The following is a 15527-nucleotide window of genomic DNA, read 5'->3' on the forward strand; positions in this document are numbered from 1 at the left end:
ATTTATGCCTGAGATGATGATGTTCTTTTTCTTGCTTTTTCCCATCTTTCATTCAATTGTGTGCCATGTACCGCTCACAATTTAATTAGAACTTTGTTTTTGGATGCAAATGGGTGTAATTTGTGTTTTTTCTCATTTTTCATTTTTTCAGGGATGTTAAGATTTTAGTAATTATGTCAAATTTCGATTTTCTTTTGATTTCGAAAATTAGAAATATTTTCGAAAATTTGAAATATTTTCGAAAATTTGAAATTTTTTCGAAAATTTGAAATTTTTTCGAAAATTTTATTTTTTGTAAATTTTAGTTTTTTTTCAGAAAAATTTAGATTTATTCTTTTATGAATTTCGAAAATAATTTGAAAACTCAAGTTTAAACAGAACAAAAATTTTCAAAAATATTTATTCGAACATTTGAAATTAATAAAAGTTTTCGAAAAATTAAATATTTTTTATAAGCAAAAGTTTCACTGAAAGAAAAATTTTAAAAATTGTGATCAAAATTCAAATAAAAAATTAAAGATTTTTTTTTTTTTTTGAAAAATAGTTCATCAGAATTCAGAAAAAATAATGAAAAATAAAGGTCGTCCCTTAGTAATTTTTTTTCTTGCTCTGCTATGATTTTGAGTGATGATTTCAGAGCAAAAAAAAATATAATTTTTTAATTGTTTTGATACATTTTAAATTATTTTTCATAACAAACAACATTGAGTTTGCATATTAATACTCACATCGCAAATAAAATAATATCACTGAGCAGAACATAGAATTAGAAAACACACTGATATTGTTATTATTTTGCGATAATTTGAATGGAAAATGCAACATTGAAAAAAAAACATATTTTCGATGTACGATGGATAATAACTGAGCGTTCAATATTTAATTACGATCGAGCGTACGGAAAATTCAATCAGTGTTTGCCTCACCAAATATAAATTAAAATTTGTTTCGTACAAACACACACACACGTGATATGGTGCTCTTTCATTCAAACGGTAAACGCATAGAATTTATGAATAGATTGCAAAATTATATGAATAATCAAAAATTTTCTGTTTTCGCAAAATACCTCGTAGTACGTTTAAATACGAAAAAGAAGCATTTAGTATCCAATTGATTTGCTTATGAATACCAATATTTTCACACAAAGCACAAGATTAATTAGATTCGAAACGATTTTTTTCACGTTAAAGGTCCCCTTGTGAGCTCTTGTGGCTCGTGGTTAAAAAGTTTCCGATTTCTGCTCATTGAATCGGGAAACACCATGTGGACGAGTGTTTGTAGCTGATAAAATTGAATATCCATATCAATTTTAATGCGTGCCATAACAAAATCGATGCATGAATGCATTTTATCCAGTCTAACAGAAATATTTTTGCGCACGAGAAACAGAGAGAGAGAGTTTAAATTAAAGCTTCTGTGTGATATTTGAAACGTTTTCCAAACACATTATTATAATTTGTGTTTATTGTTGTTGTTATTATTATTAAAATATTGTTTACGTTGAATGTTATTATTTAACAAGAGTGTTACTACAAAATTTTTTTGATAAACTTTTACATGCAAAATGATAATAATTAATATAAACGAGAGACAATTTTATAAAATGACGGAGAAAATGTATATAAATTTGTTTTATTGTTTCTTCTTTTTTGGAGGGCATTCTCTCTAAGAAAAATGCTCTTTTGAGGCAGTTTGATGTCCTTGAGCTTTAATCTATAGTTAAAAATATTGAGTTTTGAATATAGTTTTTTTTTTGTTCAAAGGTTCGTAGTAACATTTGCTATTTACTCTTTAAATTATATTTGGAGAATATACATGTCTTTGAAGTTTCACAACCACGTTCAAAGCTCCTCTCAAAATAGAGTCAGAAGCTGTATATCAGCTTAGCTGTTGCTCAGCTCTTAGCTGAAAATCTGTACTTTGAGTTTTTTCATAAAGTACATATGATTTTCTTCAAACTGCAATTTCAACATATATTGCTTTTTAGTTAATTCTTTTAAATTAAATTAGATTTTCTCTTATTTCCTTTTAAAAAAATATTATGAATGATCTTCGCAGTACAAACAAAGGTAGGGAGGTTGATGAGGACCTTTGGAGACCCAAATAAATCATATGATCAGTTTGTGGTCATTCGATAGACAATGGTTACTAATTCCACAAAAGGCAATAAGCTTAAAAATTTCTTGTACTAGTATGACAAGTTTTGATTGCTTCTGGAGCTAAGGCAATTATCATTAATTTATTTCTAGAATTTGTTAGCCAATTTTTCATTTTCTTCATTTCCTTGTAGGTAATAGTCTTTAAAAATCTTTTTATTGTTTTCAAAGCTTAAAAGCTTTCATTTAGGAGCTCTCCTTTTCTGATCTGCTTGATAAAATTCATTTGATGAAGTCTTTCAAATTTTAAAATACAAGAGCTTTGAATTTTTCCATTTAGCTACTTTTTCCGTACCTTATCCTCAGAATCCTGTAATTAGAGCTAAACAATATGATAAAAAAGAGAAATAAATTTACTTACCCGAAATTCACTTAAATTGTTTGTCAAAAATCTCACTTCTTTAAAAATGCGCTCTCATTACTCACAAATTTTTAAAACGAAAGGACATTTATTTTTTTCATCGCAAATCGAGTGCAATAGAACGAACAAATAAAAGTAGAAACACACATTCTAATATCAATAACAAATGATGAAGAAATAGTTTCTCTTTTTTTTCTTCTTTTTCATAATAAAAAGTTTCTCAATTTTTCTTGATTTCCTCGTTGTTGCTACTGTGCTTTGCTTCTTTGCTTCACGATTTTATTATCTTTTGTTGTTTAAATAAAATGCCATAATAAAAATAATATTCTTGATAGAAAAAAAAAGTTGTGCATGTTGATGTTTGTTGGTGTGCGGTTACAATGTGTGTCGTCTTCTTATTTTCTTCTACTTTTACTTCATGACTCTTGTTGTGCTGTTCTTATCATTTCCCTCTTATAACGATATTAACTTTTTAAAAACTTTTTTTTACCTTACAATGTTACGTTTTTTTCTAATCATTTGCATTTTTTCTTTTATTTAATTTTGCGACTTTGTTGAGTGGATTGGATTCACATGAGATTGCAACAATGTACCAGAATTTCTCATCAGAGACACTTTTTGAAGACTCTGGAATTTCTGTAATAAATCAAAATTTTTCATTAAACTCATTTTTTATTACAACAATAAACGCCTGCTTCCAATTATAGGAAAATGGAGAAAATTATGACGACTTATTGACTCAAGTTTCAAACTTTACTTAATATTTTATTCTCTCTTTTCTGGAAAACGGAATGGTAAGACAAACTTTTCGTCTTTAAGAAATATCGTCACACACATACACAGGAAATTTCATTATCTCACATATTGCACTCTCGGTCTTCATTCACGAGTTGAGTCATTTTTAATAAAATAATAATAATGAAATAGCTCCACACCATTAATAAATAAATTATTTCATGAATGAATTATTGAAAAAGTTTCTCTAAAAAGGAAAAAAATATAAATTTTTCTTACAAAAACTTGCATTTGCAACGATAGGTGCGCTTTTTAACGTGAATGTTCGTTGAAGCTTTTATCAACTCCTAAGTTGGCCATTTGCATAGTTCATATATTTTATTTTATGCATGATTGTACATTTTTTCAGTAGGTACGAGGAGAGAGAAAATGGTAAAGTTTTTTTTTTAATGAAAATTGAAAAGATAATTGTTTTTATTATTCCTTGTGATAGTGAATCATAAATCGTGACTTATTTCTTTTGATGGTACTTTTCTCTCCTCGATTTTTTTTTCTCTTCTTTGTTCTATTTTCATTTTGTAAGAATTCACGATTCGTAAATGTTGAGAAAATTTAGCAGGAAAAACTTTTTAAACTTCTTAAACATGAATATTTAAACTTGACTTAAAATCTTGTGATTATTCTCAAAAATCAAAATTTGCACTAGGTATTAACTAAAATCTTAAACTTTATAAAATGAAAATTTCATTAGAAGTTAAAACTTTATAACATTTTTAAACACGTTTAAACTCATTTTAAGTTTTTGACCCAATACATATTTTGAATTTTCACCTAGTGCACAATCTATAATTTCAATTCAGTTCAAATTTTAAACTATTGTAGATTTTCTTTATTTTTTTGACCCAATGCACATTTTAAATATTTGACCCATTGCACAATCTATGATTTCAATACAGTTCAAATTTTAAATTATTGTATATTTTCTTAGTTTTTTCGACCCAATGCACATTTTGTAAATTTATCCCAATGTACCTTCACATTTTTTTACCCAGTTAACATTTTTTTACCCAGTTAACATTTTTTTTACCCAGTTAACATTTTTTTAATTAAAAAAAAATAAATTTCTTAATTTTTGCGATTTTTGTTTGAATTTTTGTGCCAGTTTACAATTTTAAATATTCATCCCATTGCACATTTTAATTTTTTTAATTTCGAAATTTGAATTTTTCACAATTTAGAGGAGATAATAAAACAATCATAGTGAACAATGTAGATTTTGTTTTAGACAATTTTCCTGTTCATTTATCATGATTCGCATGTTGTGTGATATTATAATTTTTAAACGTATAATTTTTAGCGCCTGCTGGAGAAAGAAAAAGTTTAACAAATTAAATTCTTAATTTCATTACTTACATACGTGCCATTGTGAGGTGCTTTTAACGATAAATTTTGCTCCTCCCTAGCGTGTGTACAAAAGTTTCTTGCAACGAGAAAATATAATTTATGATACAACCAAATAAATTAATTATTTATTAAAATTCAGCATATTTTACGAAACGTTCTTGAGATCCTTTCTGTTATTAAATTAATCTTCATAAACATTATCTTTGTCGTTGTTGCTCGTCCTTCGCACTCGTTCATCCATCATTATAGGAAAATTATTATTATTACGTGTGTAATTACTTGATTATAGTGCCTTGTGGTTGTTGTCGGCGGCGCGTTGCGATAAACAAATATTTGTTCACACAAAACACCTTATTCAAATAAAGTGACAACAAAGTAGATGAAAGGCAAACGACCATCAAGCGTACACATAAATTAATAATACTTGGGACACCACACAGCTGCCGAGTTGGATGGCACGAAGGATGGATGGTGTTTAACTGTAATCACCAACTATTTCAATAAATAATAATAATAGAATGAATGAGTGAATGGAAAACGGCAGCAGAATGCTTTTTTTTATCAAACAATGTTATCTGACTTGTTAACATAAAAATGATTTATTTTGTAAATATAATGAGTTTGTACTTTTACATCGAGTTGGAAGGACAGGGAAAATATGGAATGGACGTGTTTCACTTGGAAATTTCATGTAAGTAAAATATTTTCTTTTTTTTTACAAAAAAAAATATTTTACGAAAAATCAATAATTTTTACCAATTTTAAAAAAAAACGTAATTTAGAAGATAAAATGTCAACTATTCAATAAAAAAAAATAACTAAATCTTACCATTAAATTGACCATCCTCAAAATTTATCCTTATATTATATGGATTTATTGCAACATCAAAAATGATGATCTATTACATATTTTTCCAAACATTTTTTTTATGAGAAAATGTAATTTCCTCTCGCAATATATCTTAACCCGCATAGTCTTCAAAGGATAAGTTCTTGTATATGAATAATAATCAAATTTTGCTGATAAATCATACTTGAACTGAAGCGCGTCTCGAACAAATTTCTTCGATATCTTTCATGTATGTCAAAAAAAAACGAAAAAAAAAAGATGTTCAATAAATGCGAACGTTGGGAAATTTTAAATAAATGCCATAAATTTATTTCTTCGACGTAATAACGAATGACCACTGACATAACACGCAATAATTCCCGTCCCCGGAAAATTGTATCAGTAGGTTTTTTAGTTATCGATGTTCGCCTTGACACACAACACGAAAAACTTTATACTATATTTTAGCAACTAATATTGACACGATTTCCGATAAAATTGTGTTATTTGCGAAGCATTTGCATTTATATTACGGATTGTTATTTTTGTCTTTGAAGACGCGAACACGCCTTTGTTATTTCGTGTGCCAAAAATCACTTTTCTCTCGCGCCAAATTAATCGACACCGGTACCGGGAGGTGGATATTCTCTGAATATTCATGCGGAATCAATCTCTTCTATTTTACGTTCTAAGTGAGTCAATAAATAACGTTATTATTATTGGATCTGCGATGCGCCGGCAATAAAATTTGCAATCTCTTGGGCTTTATCGCATTAGAGGAGAGACAAAAAAGATCAAACTTGCTGAATGTTGAAGATAAGAGTGCTTTTTGTTTTTTGTATTTAAATTTTTTAACACTTTTTTCTTTCAGGAAAAGAAAAATTGAAACTGAGCCATGAGAACCTTTATTTATTTATTCATTGCAACAATATGTTTAAAACCCTTGGCTCCAAGAAGAACTAAAGAGTTACTTAATATGAATGTCAAACAAATCAGAGTGATTGTTGCTTTCCTTACAGGTCATGTCGGCTGAATAAAAAAAACCCTTCTTTTCAAAAAAAACATATATTCATAGTGTTTCGTTATCCTTCTCAGAGTAAAGGTCCTGCATCCTTCTTGCGACGGCCACCGGAAACATAAATACACAAAATTAACAAATAGCAACATCAGAGCTTCGACAAAACATATACAAGTTCAAATTACCTCAAACTAAAATGTTGTCCTTCATATGATTTGTCCTTGAATTGCCCTTGGATGCCCTTTAACCTGCCGTATGGGCGAAAAACGGGTTAGATTGATCTCTTAAGGGATCAGGTTGACCCCTTAGGAGTCAAATTGATCCCTTATGGGGATTTTTTGATCCCTTAAGGGATCAATTTGTTTCATTAAGGGTTTAATCTGATCCCTTAAATGATCAACCTGATTCCCTTCTGTATTTGTTATCCGTAGACCCAAAAAAATTGAATTTTTTAGGAGGTCCATATGATACTTTAAGAGATCAAATTAACCTCCTAGAGGTATCAAATTGACCTCTTAAGGGTTCATAATGATCTCTTAAAAGATCCAATTTTTTAGGTCTGTAGATGACCCTTGTTGATCCCTTAAGGGGTCAGATTAAACTCTTAAGGGAACAAATCGATCCCTTAAGGGACCAAAAATCTCCTTAAGAGATCAATCTGACCCGTTTTTTTGCCCATAGGGCAGGTTAAATAACAAAACAGCCCACAAAAATTATATTTTTGTCTTGCGTAAATTTAAAAGATTCCACGGACAGACACAGAAATACTCACAAAGCTGCTATTTTCCGACCAAAGCTTCCTTATAATAAAACAATGTGATGAAGTGCCTGTAGAAGAAAAAAAATTGAAAATAAAAATATTTTATTTCGTAAGACTGTTGAGTGTGAGTAATAGACAAGACTCAATTGAAAGACGATCGAAAAAAAAAGAATAAAAACCAGTCTCGATTTATTTGCATTTTCTTGACAAATGATAAAATATCACGTTCGAAAAAATCGAAAATTAGGATCAACTCAGATTTGAAGCAATTATAAAAGGATTCATTTGAAATTGATTTTCCTTTATTGTTTTATTTACCCACCCATCGTCTACATACCAAGGCAAATCGTTTAAGTGCGAATCATAAACAGCTTTTACAGAATTTTCCCACCATTTCGTGCGAAAGGCAGAAAAACGAAGGAAGAGAAAAGAGCAAAAAAAAAAAACAACAATTCCATTCATTTTTTGCATAATTTCCTTTAAAAATTTCTCACATTCTCGTCTCACTGTCAATCCTGAACCGTGCCATGAGGTATTTATATGATGCGAATTTCAGGAAAGACAAACACAAATGTGAATAGGAAACGGAGAAACGGATGCAAAAAGAAATCTATTCAATCTTTTCATTTTTTTTTCAGCGAACTGCTGTGCTCTTTTTTTTGTCGTTCATCATTTTTATTCATATTGTGATGATTGAAGTAAAAATAATTGTGGCAGAAGGCGCGCGCACAAACTTTCAGTCTAACGTGTGAATGTGTTGTCGCTTCTTAATTAACGCTACTAGACACAATTTGTCTGAAAAGACGCTTTTTAATGGCAAAATGAATGAATTTTCATAACCTAGAAAAGAAGTGAACAAAAGCAGGTTAAAATGATGATGACATAAATTTTCTTTCATTTAACGTATTTTTTTTTACAAAATTCCTGTAAATAATGAAAAAATTTGATGAAAGTCCTCATACACCCGTTTATGTTATTAAAAATCCACTTAAACGTAAATTACAAACACATTATTACAAAATTAGATTCAATAAATTATACAAAATTAAATGTAATGAAGCATTTTATTACCCACTTCTACTCGTCTTTAGTTCAGTACTGCCATTGAATGCTTCTGAAGGGAAAACCGCGTATTTACTGAAGAAACCATCCCCTTTGCGCTTTTCTTTTTATCTGTTTTCGCTTTTATTTTAATTTTTTTTTTTTCGTTAAATAGAGAATGAATTAAAGTAGGTTCGGTTGAGATTTCGCGTGATGCCAGGTCATGCAGATAAGATTGGATTAACGATGGAAATTACCTGTGAAAGTTGCCCTCTTTTGGTAAAGAGGCGAGTTGACTTCAATTTAACAAGTTGTTAAAGAGACCAAAGAAAAAAAGGTACAATATTATCTCCGACTGAACGAGCATTTCTCATCATGCAATAATAATGAAAATGAGAAAGAAAAATTAGTTTTTGTCAAATTTTTAGGTTTAACTTTAGCGCTTTTTTATTAATTTTTTTTTTCAAATTTGTACTAGTTTTGAAAAATATGTAGTGGACATATTATTAGAATTAAAACATTTTTGAAATTTCATCCCAATGCATATTTTTTTTATTTTCATGAAATTAAAAAAAAAATAAAATTTTATCCCAATGCATATTTTTTCATTTTTATAAAATTAAAAAATTATTTAAAATTTTATCCCAATGCATATTTTTAAATTTCATGAAATAAAAAAATTTTTGAAATTTTATCCCAATGCATATTTTTTTTATTTTCATGAAATTAAAAAAAAAATAAAATTTTATCCCAATGCATATTTTTAAATTTCATGAAATTAAAAAATAATTATTATTTTATCCCGATGCATAGTAGACTTCGTTTTACCAAAAAAAGTTTTTGTTCACACAGGAAATCTAGACCAAAAAGTATGCAATTGATACTTCTTTGAAGAAAATTAAATTTTGGCTCCTGTGAGTATGCAATAAATCTTACATTCTATTTTCTTATTTTTTCACGAATTTTCTCATATTTTTCCTGATTTTTTCTGCACAGAAACATAGCTCTAGTTAATTCTAATAAGCTATAAAAATTTAAAAATAAATTCGTTAATAAAAATTTAAGTTATAGCGTTACAAAATTTGTATGGATTTTATTTAATTCAAATTTCTAACGACAGATGGCGCAAAAGTAATTTTTTTTCAGAATATCTTTAAGAAATAATGCGAAGACGAAGCAACTCTACTATGATATGATACGTGATTACTGAGTGTGTGTTTATGGCTTTTAATCATTTTACGAACTGTAGGCAAGCAAACCTTCCTGAATGTGGATTATTGTTGCATGTTTCCGCGCACGTTATTGCCTTTTGAAGCTACAAAAAGAAAGAAAAAACGAAGAAAAAGATCTACCGGATTAGAAGTAATAACATTTAAGTCTTAAAAAGGCACAGACACACAAGACATTAATGACATCCATATTTTATGACGGTCATAAGGCGCTTAAATATTTTTTCCTATTTTTTTTTTGTTTCAACATTTATTAACATTTTCATCAAACCGAAAAAATTCGGAAAAAAGTTAAAATATATAAAACCAATAATTTTATTTATTAAACCATCATGTCAAATTAGTGCCGTCATATATCATGCAAAATTCAATGCAAACTGATAGCTGAAAAAATAATAAAAATTACCTCGATATCCTCCGAAAAACAATGACAGAATATCGATCGCCAAAAATTTTCACCGAAAAAAAAAATGGGACAAAACAAAAGAGATCGTATTAAGTTTGACACTGTTTGTCGATACTGTCTACATATTTTCCCGTTTTTGTAAAAAGTAATTTTTTGCCTTTGCACGCAATTCATTTGGAAAAAACCGGACAATGCAAGGCAATTTATTGCACCGAAAAAAACAATTGCGTTCGGCTTAGCAAGAATAGACCTAACAAGCTGCAGCTATGGGACTAAGTGTGGGTGAAATGAATTTAAATTTAGCTTTTGTGCATCTATGTTGCCGTCTGACATTGGGAAAATATTGGCAATATTGGAATTCGAGAGAAGCGGAGAAAGTATGAATGTTTTTTAATTGTTCCGTTAAATCAATTTTATGGGAGTTTATTTGCCGGTTTGAACTTGGAAATGGAATCCATGCTCAATAAATGCATGTGGCAAACGGTTTATTGGAGTTTAGCAGAAAATATTTTGATTGGAAATGGTTTTGCAGAGATTTTTCATGAATTTGGTGAGTTTTTATGCTTTTTTTTAAAGTTAAATTTTATTGTTTTTAAGTTTAGAATTTTTTTTTGTATATTCGAGGTAAAAATTAAAATTAAATTTAAAATCGAATAAATAAAATAATTTAAATAATTTATAAAAATTTAAAAAAAAATAAATAAATTAAATTAAAATAAAAAAAAAACAAATTATTCAAATTAAAAAAAATTATTAATTTATGAATAATATTATTAATTTTAAAAGCATAATTTCAATAATTTTTTAAAATTTAATTTTAACCATATTTAAAAAAAATTAGCTTTAAACCTATAAATTTTAAACTTTTTAGAAGTCATAAATAAATCAAATAATAAATTAAATTAATAATAAAAAAAATAACAATAAAAAACTAATAATTCAAAAATGCTCTCAAAATAATATAACAATTTTTAATTTATAATTTTTTTCTGAATTGAATAAATTTAAAAAAAAATAAATTATTTTAATGAAATTAAATTAAATAATTTTAATTTAATTTGATTTCATTTAATTTTAAGAGATCATTTTTTTAAATTTGATTTCATTTAATTTTAAGAGATAATTTTTTTAAATTTTATTTTTTATTTTATATTATATTTTATTTTATATTTTATTTTTACACTTAAAAATTTCATTTTAAAAATTTTTTAAAGGCTACTTTAATTTAGTTTTAATTTTTAAGTTTTTTTTTTTAGTTTTGTTTTTTTAAGAGAAAATATGATATCGACTGGCGAGTTTTTTTTTAACTTTTCTCGCTTGACATGATTGTAATCGCGATTTATTGCTTTTTTAAAATTCCTTTTTTTACTCCGTTTATAATGTAATTTTTGTGTATTATTGTTTTAATGAGAAGAGATCAGGTATTTTAAAAAAATTGTGAAAATACGCACATTGCTTGTTGTGTAAAAATAATAAATTAAATTAAAAAAAAAGGCTAAAATGAATAACTTTATTTTTTTATTTTTAAAAAACTAAAATAATTAAAAAATTAAAATTAAATAATTTTAATTTAATTTAAATTAAATTTAATTTAAATTAAAATTTAATTTTAGAAATAATTTTTAAAATTTTATTTTAATCATATTAAGTTTAAAAATTTTTCAAAGGCTAAAATGAATAAAAAACTATAATTTCAGTTAAAATTGGGCCATTTTTTAAATAAAAAGCTGAAAAATATTCTTTGAATTAATTTAAATCAATTAAATAATTATTTAAAAAATGCTCTTGAAAATTAAAAAACTCTTTCGATAAATTTCCAATCCATTTAGTAACTTTCTCCTTTAAATTCCCCACAAAAAATTTTCTTGTACAATTTTCACGTGAATTGTATCATTATTACAGATAAAACCACCAATATTGTTATTAAAGGTGACATCGAAGGCGGGTTCGAAGACATTGAATTAGTTCTGAATGAAGGGATCAATATCTGAAAATACAAGAAAAAGGAAACGAAGAAAAAGAAATCAAGGAAATTTATTCTCTGATGGCTCATTTCGATTCATGTCACGTACAAAGAACAACGTTTTATGTGGTGTTTCACCGGCAGTAAAATGTATGTTTAAATGTCATCTGTACTTGGGTCCGTCGATAAATATGTATTGGCTTCCGTTACTTAGACATGATTATTACTCGACGTAGGTCAATATCTTCTTGTGATTCAATTCAATTGGCCAATTGGATGAGTTACATAAAAAAAAAAGCACGAGACGGAAGGCAATTGTGTTCGTTCAAGTGATCAACATAGTCGGCATGTATATTTTTACAAATTTGATGAAAATTGCTAGATAAACGGTTTTTTGTGCACTTTGAGGACATTTTGTGATAAAAAAAAACGAACAAATTTATTCATGCTTGCATTAATGCACAAGCACAATCTTCTAATCGGTGAAATGCCACAATAGAAGAGTGATGAATTAGTGTTTCGCAAAATTTAAAGTGGCTAAAAATTTTGCGAAAATTTCAAAAATAAGGAATTAGTCTTATTAATTTTTTTCATTAACTTTTGGCCCTCTAAAGACCTGAAAAAAAATTACATAAAATTTAATTTTTCAATTTTTATAAACAACGAACATTAAAATTTTTACTGACTTGAAAATTAAATTTAAAATTTTAACTGACTGAAATTTTTATTTATTAAAAAATTAAAAATTTTAATTTAATTTTTTAAAAATTATTAATTTTAATATTTAATTTATAAATATTCAATTTATATTTAACATATTTTATATAAATTTGTTAAAAATTAAAAAATTTTAATTAGTAATTTAAAAAATTTAGATTTTAAAAATTAATAAAATTTTAAATACATTTAATTTATAAAATAAATTTATTCAATTTAGGTATATTTAACATATTTTAAATAAATTTGTTACAAAAAGCTAAAAAATATAAATTTGTATTTTTAAAAAAATTAGATTTCCAAAATCATAAAAAATTTATCGAAAAATTTTTTCCGTAAGAAAAATGGGTCAAAAATTCATTAATATTGAATTAAACTGGTAAAAAGTTGAAAAAATAATAATCAAAGATTTTTAACAATTTTTTTTTCTTTTTTAAGGAAAATTAATGTTTGGAAAATTTCTGACCAATTTTTTCCCTGATTTATTTTTTTCAATTTTTTAAATTTGCGAAATGTCAATTTCTCACAATGCCATGAGCTGCAACACCACAACGTCGCACCATGAGGAAGGCAATCGTTGAAGGAAATTACTTTTTTATGTCTCAAAAGCCGATTTTAATTTCGAGCAAGGACGTCGTGCCATTTGCCGAGCACAAAACAATGCAAGAAACACAAAATACATCACACATAAACACAAGGGAATAAATACTTTGCTAGAGAAATAAACAAACAATCACACACAACAAGAACAACAAAACAGAGAGAAGACTTTTATAACGCTTGAATACTTGATCCAATTGAATTAGAAATGAAAATGTTGTCATGCAGAGTGAAACATCGTCGTCGTCGTCGTTTGTCTCGGAAGAACGTGTTTGTGCGATGCTCACCTCTCATAAAGTTTAACATGCACAAACACGTGCACACACATTCCGATTTTCCGAGCAGATATATTGATTCCGTTGCACACGAATTTTCCTTCTTGACTCTCCTGATGTTTGATGTTGTGGCATGGACGACGGATATGAGATTAAATGGGGAATTTGGGAAATCAACAAGTAATATTATCGATACAAGTACCTCTCTTGTCCAATATGTGTGTAAATTTTTTAACGCCAACAGCTAATAACTTTATTGCAATTGCTTTTAATATTTATAGCTACTGGTGAGCATTTTGTTTCTCCAGGTAATCGGAATAATTACAACAATGTAAGAAAGGTTTGAGTTCTTTTTTTTTAGTGTAAAATCGACAAAATCGTATTCTGAACAAAATTAAACTAAAATTTTCATAGAAAATCATAAAAAAAAAAATTCTACAGACAGACATCTTAACCATTAAAACTCCAATATTCTGTCAAAAACTTTCAAATTGCCTCAAAAACATCACAAGTAGCTAAATAACATAAATTTATGAGTAGCTGAGCGTGTGTCGAGCCAACAAAAAACTTAAAATGTACAAAATGAAGACGAAGGTAATTATAACATGCAATTTTTAACAATAAATTACATTCACCTTGTTTGTTGCTATCTAGCAGTCACTCTTTACAGTGTTAAGGAACTTTTAGGGAAAGTTTCCTCTACTTTCTAAGGTAATCACGATGTGGTTGCAAGGTACATCATTGCAACTTTACAGTCAGGAAGTAATTTATTCCCCATTCATGAATAGAATATGTGTTTAATCTGTGTTTATCAAGCTTGCCTTTTTTTCGTGCAGCTCAAACAATAAATCAATCATGATCTAATTTCACACTTTGGTCGAAAAATCTAATTTTTTTCCATACTAATTACATCTTCTAATGAAATTTAAAAAAATATATTTTTTATATAAAATACTTTTTAAACCACAGAAATGCTGAAAAGCATAAAATATTTACGTAGAAAAAAAAATTTAAATATTTTAAAAAATTTTACGTTAATTCGATGCACGTGAAAATCCATTTAAAACATGCAACATCCATCTCTCACAACATTCAAAAGGGAACTGAAGAGAAAATTATTTTTCGTTGAATTTTTCCCCTGACGAGTTGTGAAAGAACGTAACGAGAGAGCAAGAGAGAATTATTTCTCCCTAAACTTCATAAAACCTCCCTCTATTGAATGTAAACAAATGCACGTGAAGTTATTTTGTTTGACCATCATCGGATCACAATTGAATTGAAAGTCAATAAAAGCTCGAATAATTAATGTTTTAAAAAGCAATTAAAATAAATTCGATCTGTTAATAACGGGATTTATGTACATAAAAAAGTTCAGTTTTTTTTGTTGATAATGTCGTCGGTTTCATTATATTGTCGTTATTATTACAGAACATTAAAAATTTATTAGTCTTATGTGCTCTGTGGTTTTAAAGAAGATGAATTTTACAGCTGAAAGGGTTAAATATATTACTTAAAGAATTCTTAATTTATTCAGTATAATCAAATCATCAATTTTTTTAATAAGAAAAAGCAACTATGGTTGCGTAAAATTGATTTCTCAGCAAATTTTTGATATTTTTTTATTTTGTGAGTGAGTCTTACAAAAAAAGTATGAGATTGACGATTTGCTCATAGCTCATAATAAATACTTTGTTAAAACACTTATTTGATTTGATCACGAAAATATTAAAATAAAACACTTCAAATTTTTAATAAAGGCAAGAAACTTATATATTGCGAGGCGATTCGATAATTAATGACACATGTACTTTCTTTGTTCTTCTTTTCATATCGTTGTTGTTTGTTTGTATGTGTTTCTTGCTTATCTTTCATGATAACAAGAGAGAAAGACGGAGTGAGAGAGGAAAAGCCTGGGCAAGAGTTTAGTTTCGAATTCGGAAACTGTTACACGACTCTTGCCTAGCCTATGATAAATATTAAAAACTTTTTTAATTTTTCTCTGAACGTACGAATTACTTTTACAATTAAAA

The sequence above is a fragment of the Culicoides brevitarsis genome, chromosome 3 (assembly GCF_036172545.1).
Source record: "Culicoides brevitarsis isolate CSIRO-B50_1 chromosome 3, AGI_CSIRO_Cbre_v1, whole genome shotgun sequence".
Lineage (NCBI taxonomy): Eukaryota > Metazoa > Arthropoda > Insecta > Diptera > Ceratopogonidae > Culicoides > Culicoides brevitarsis.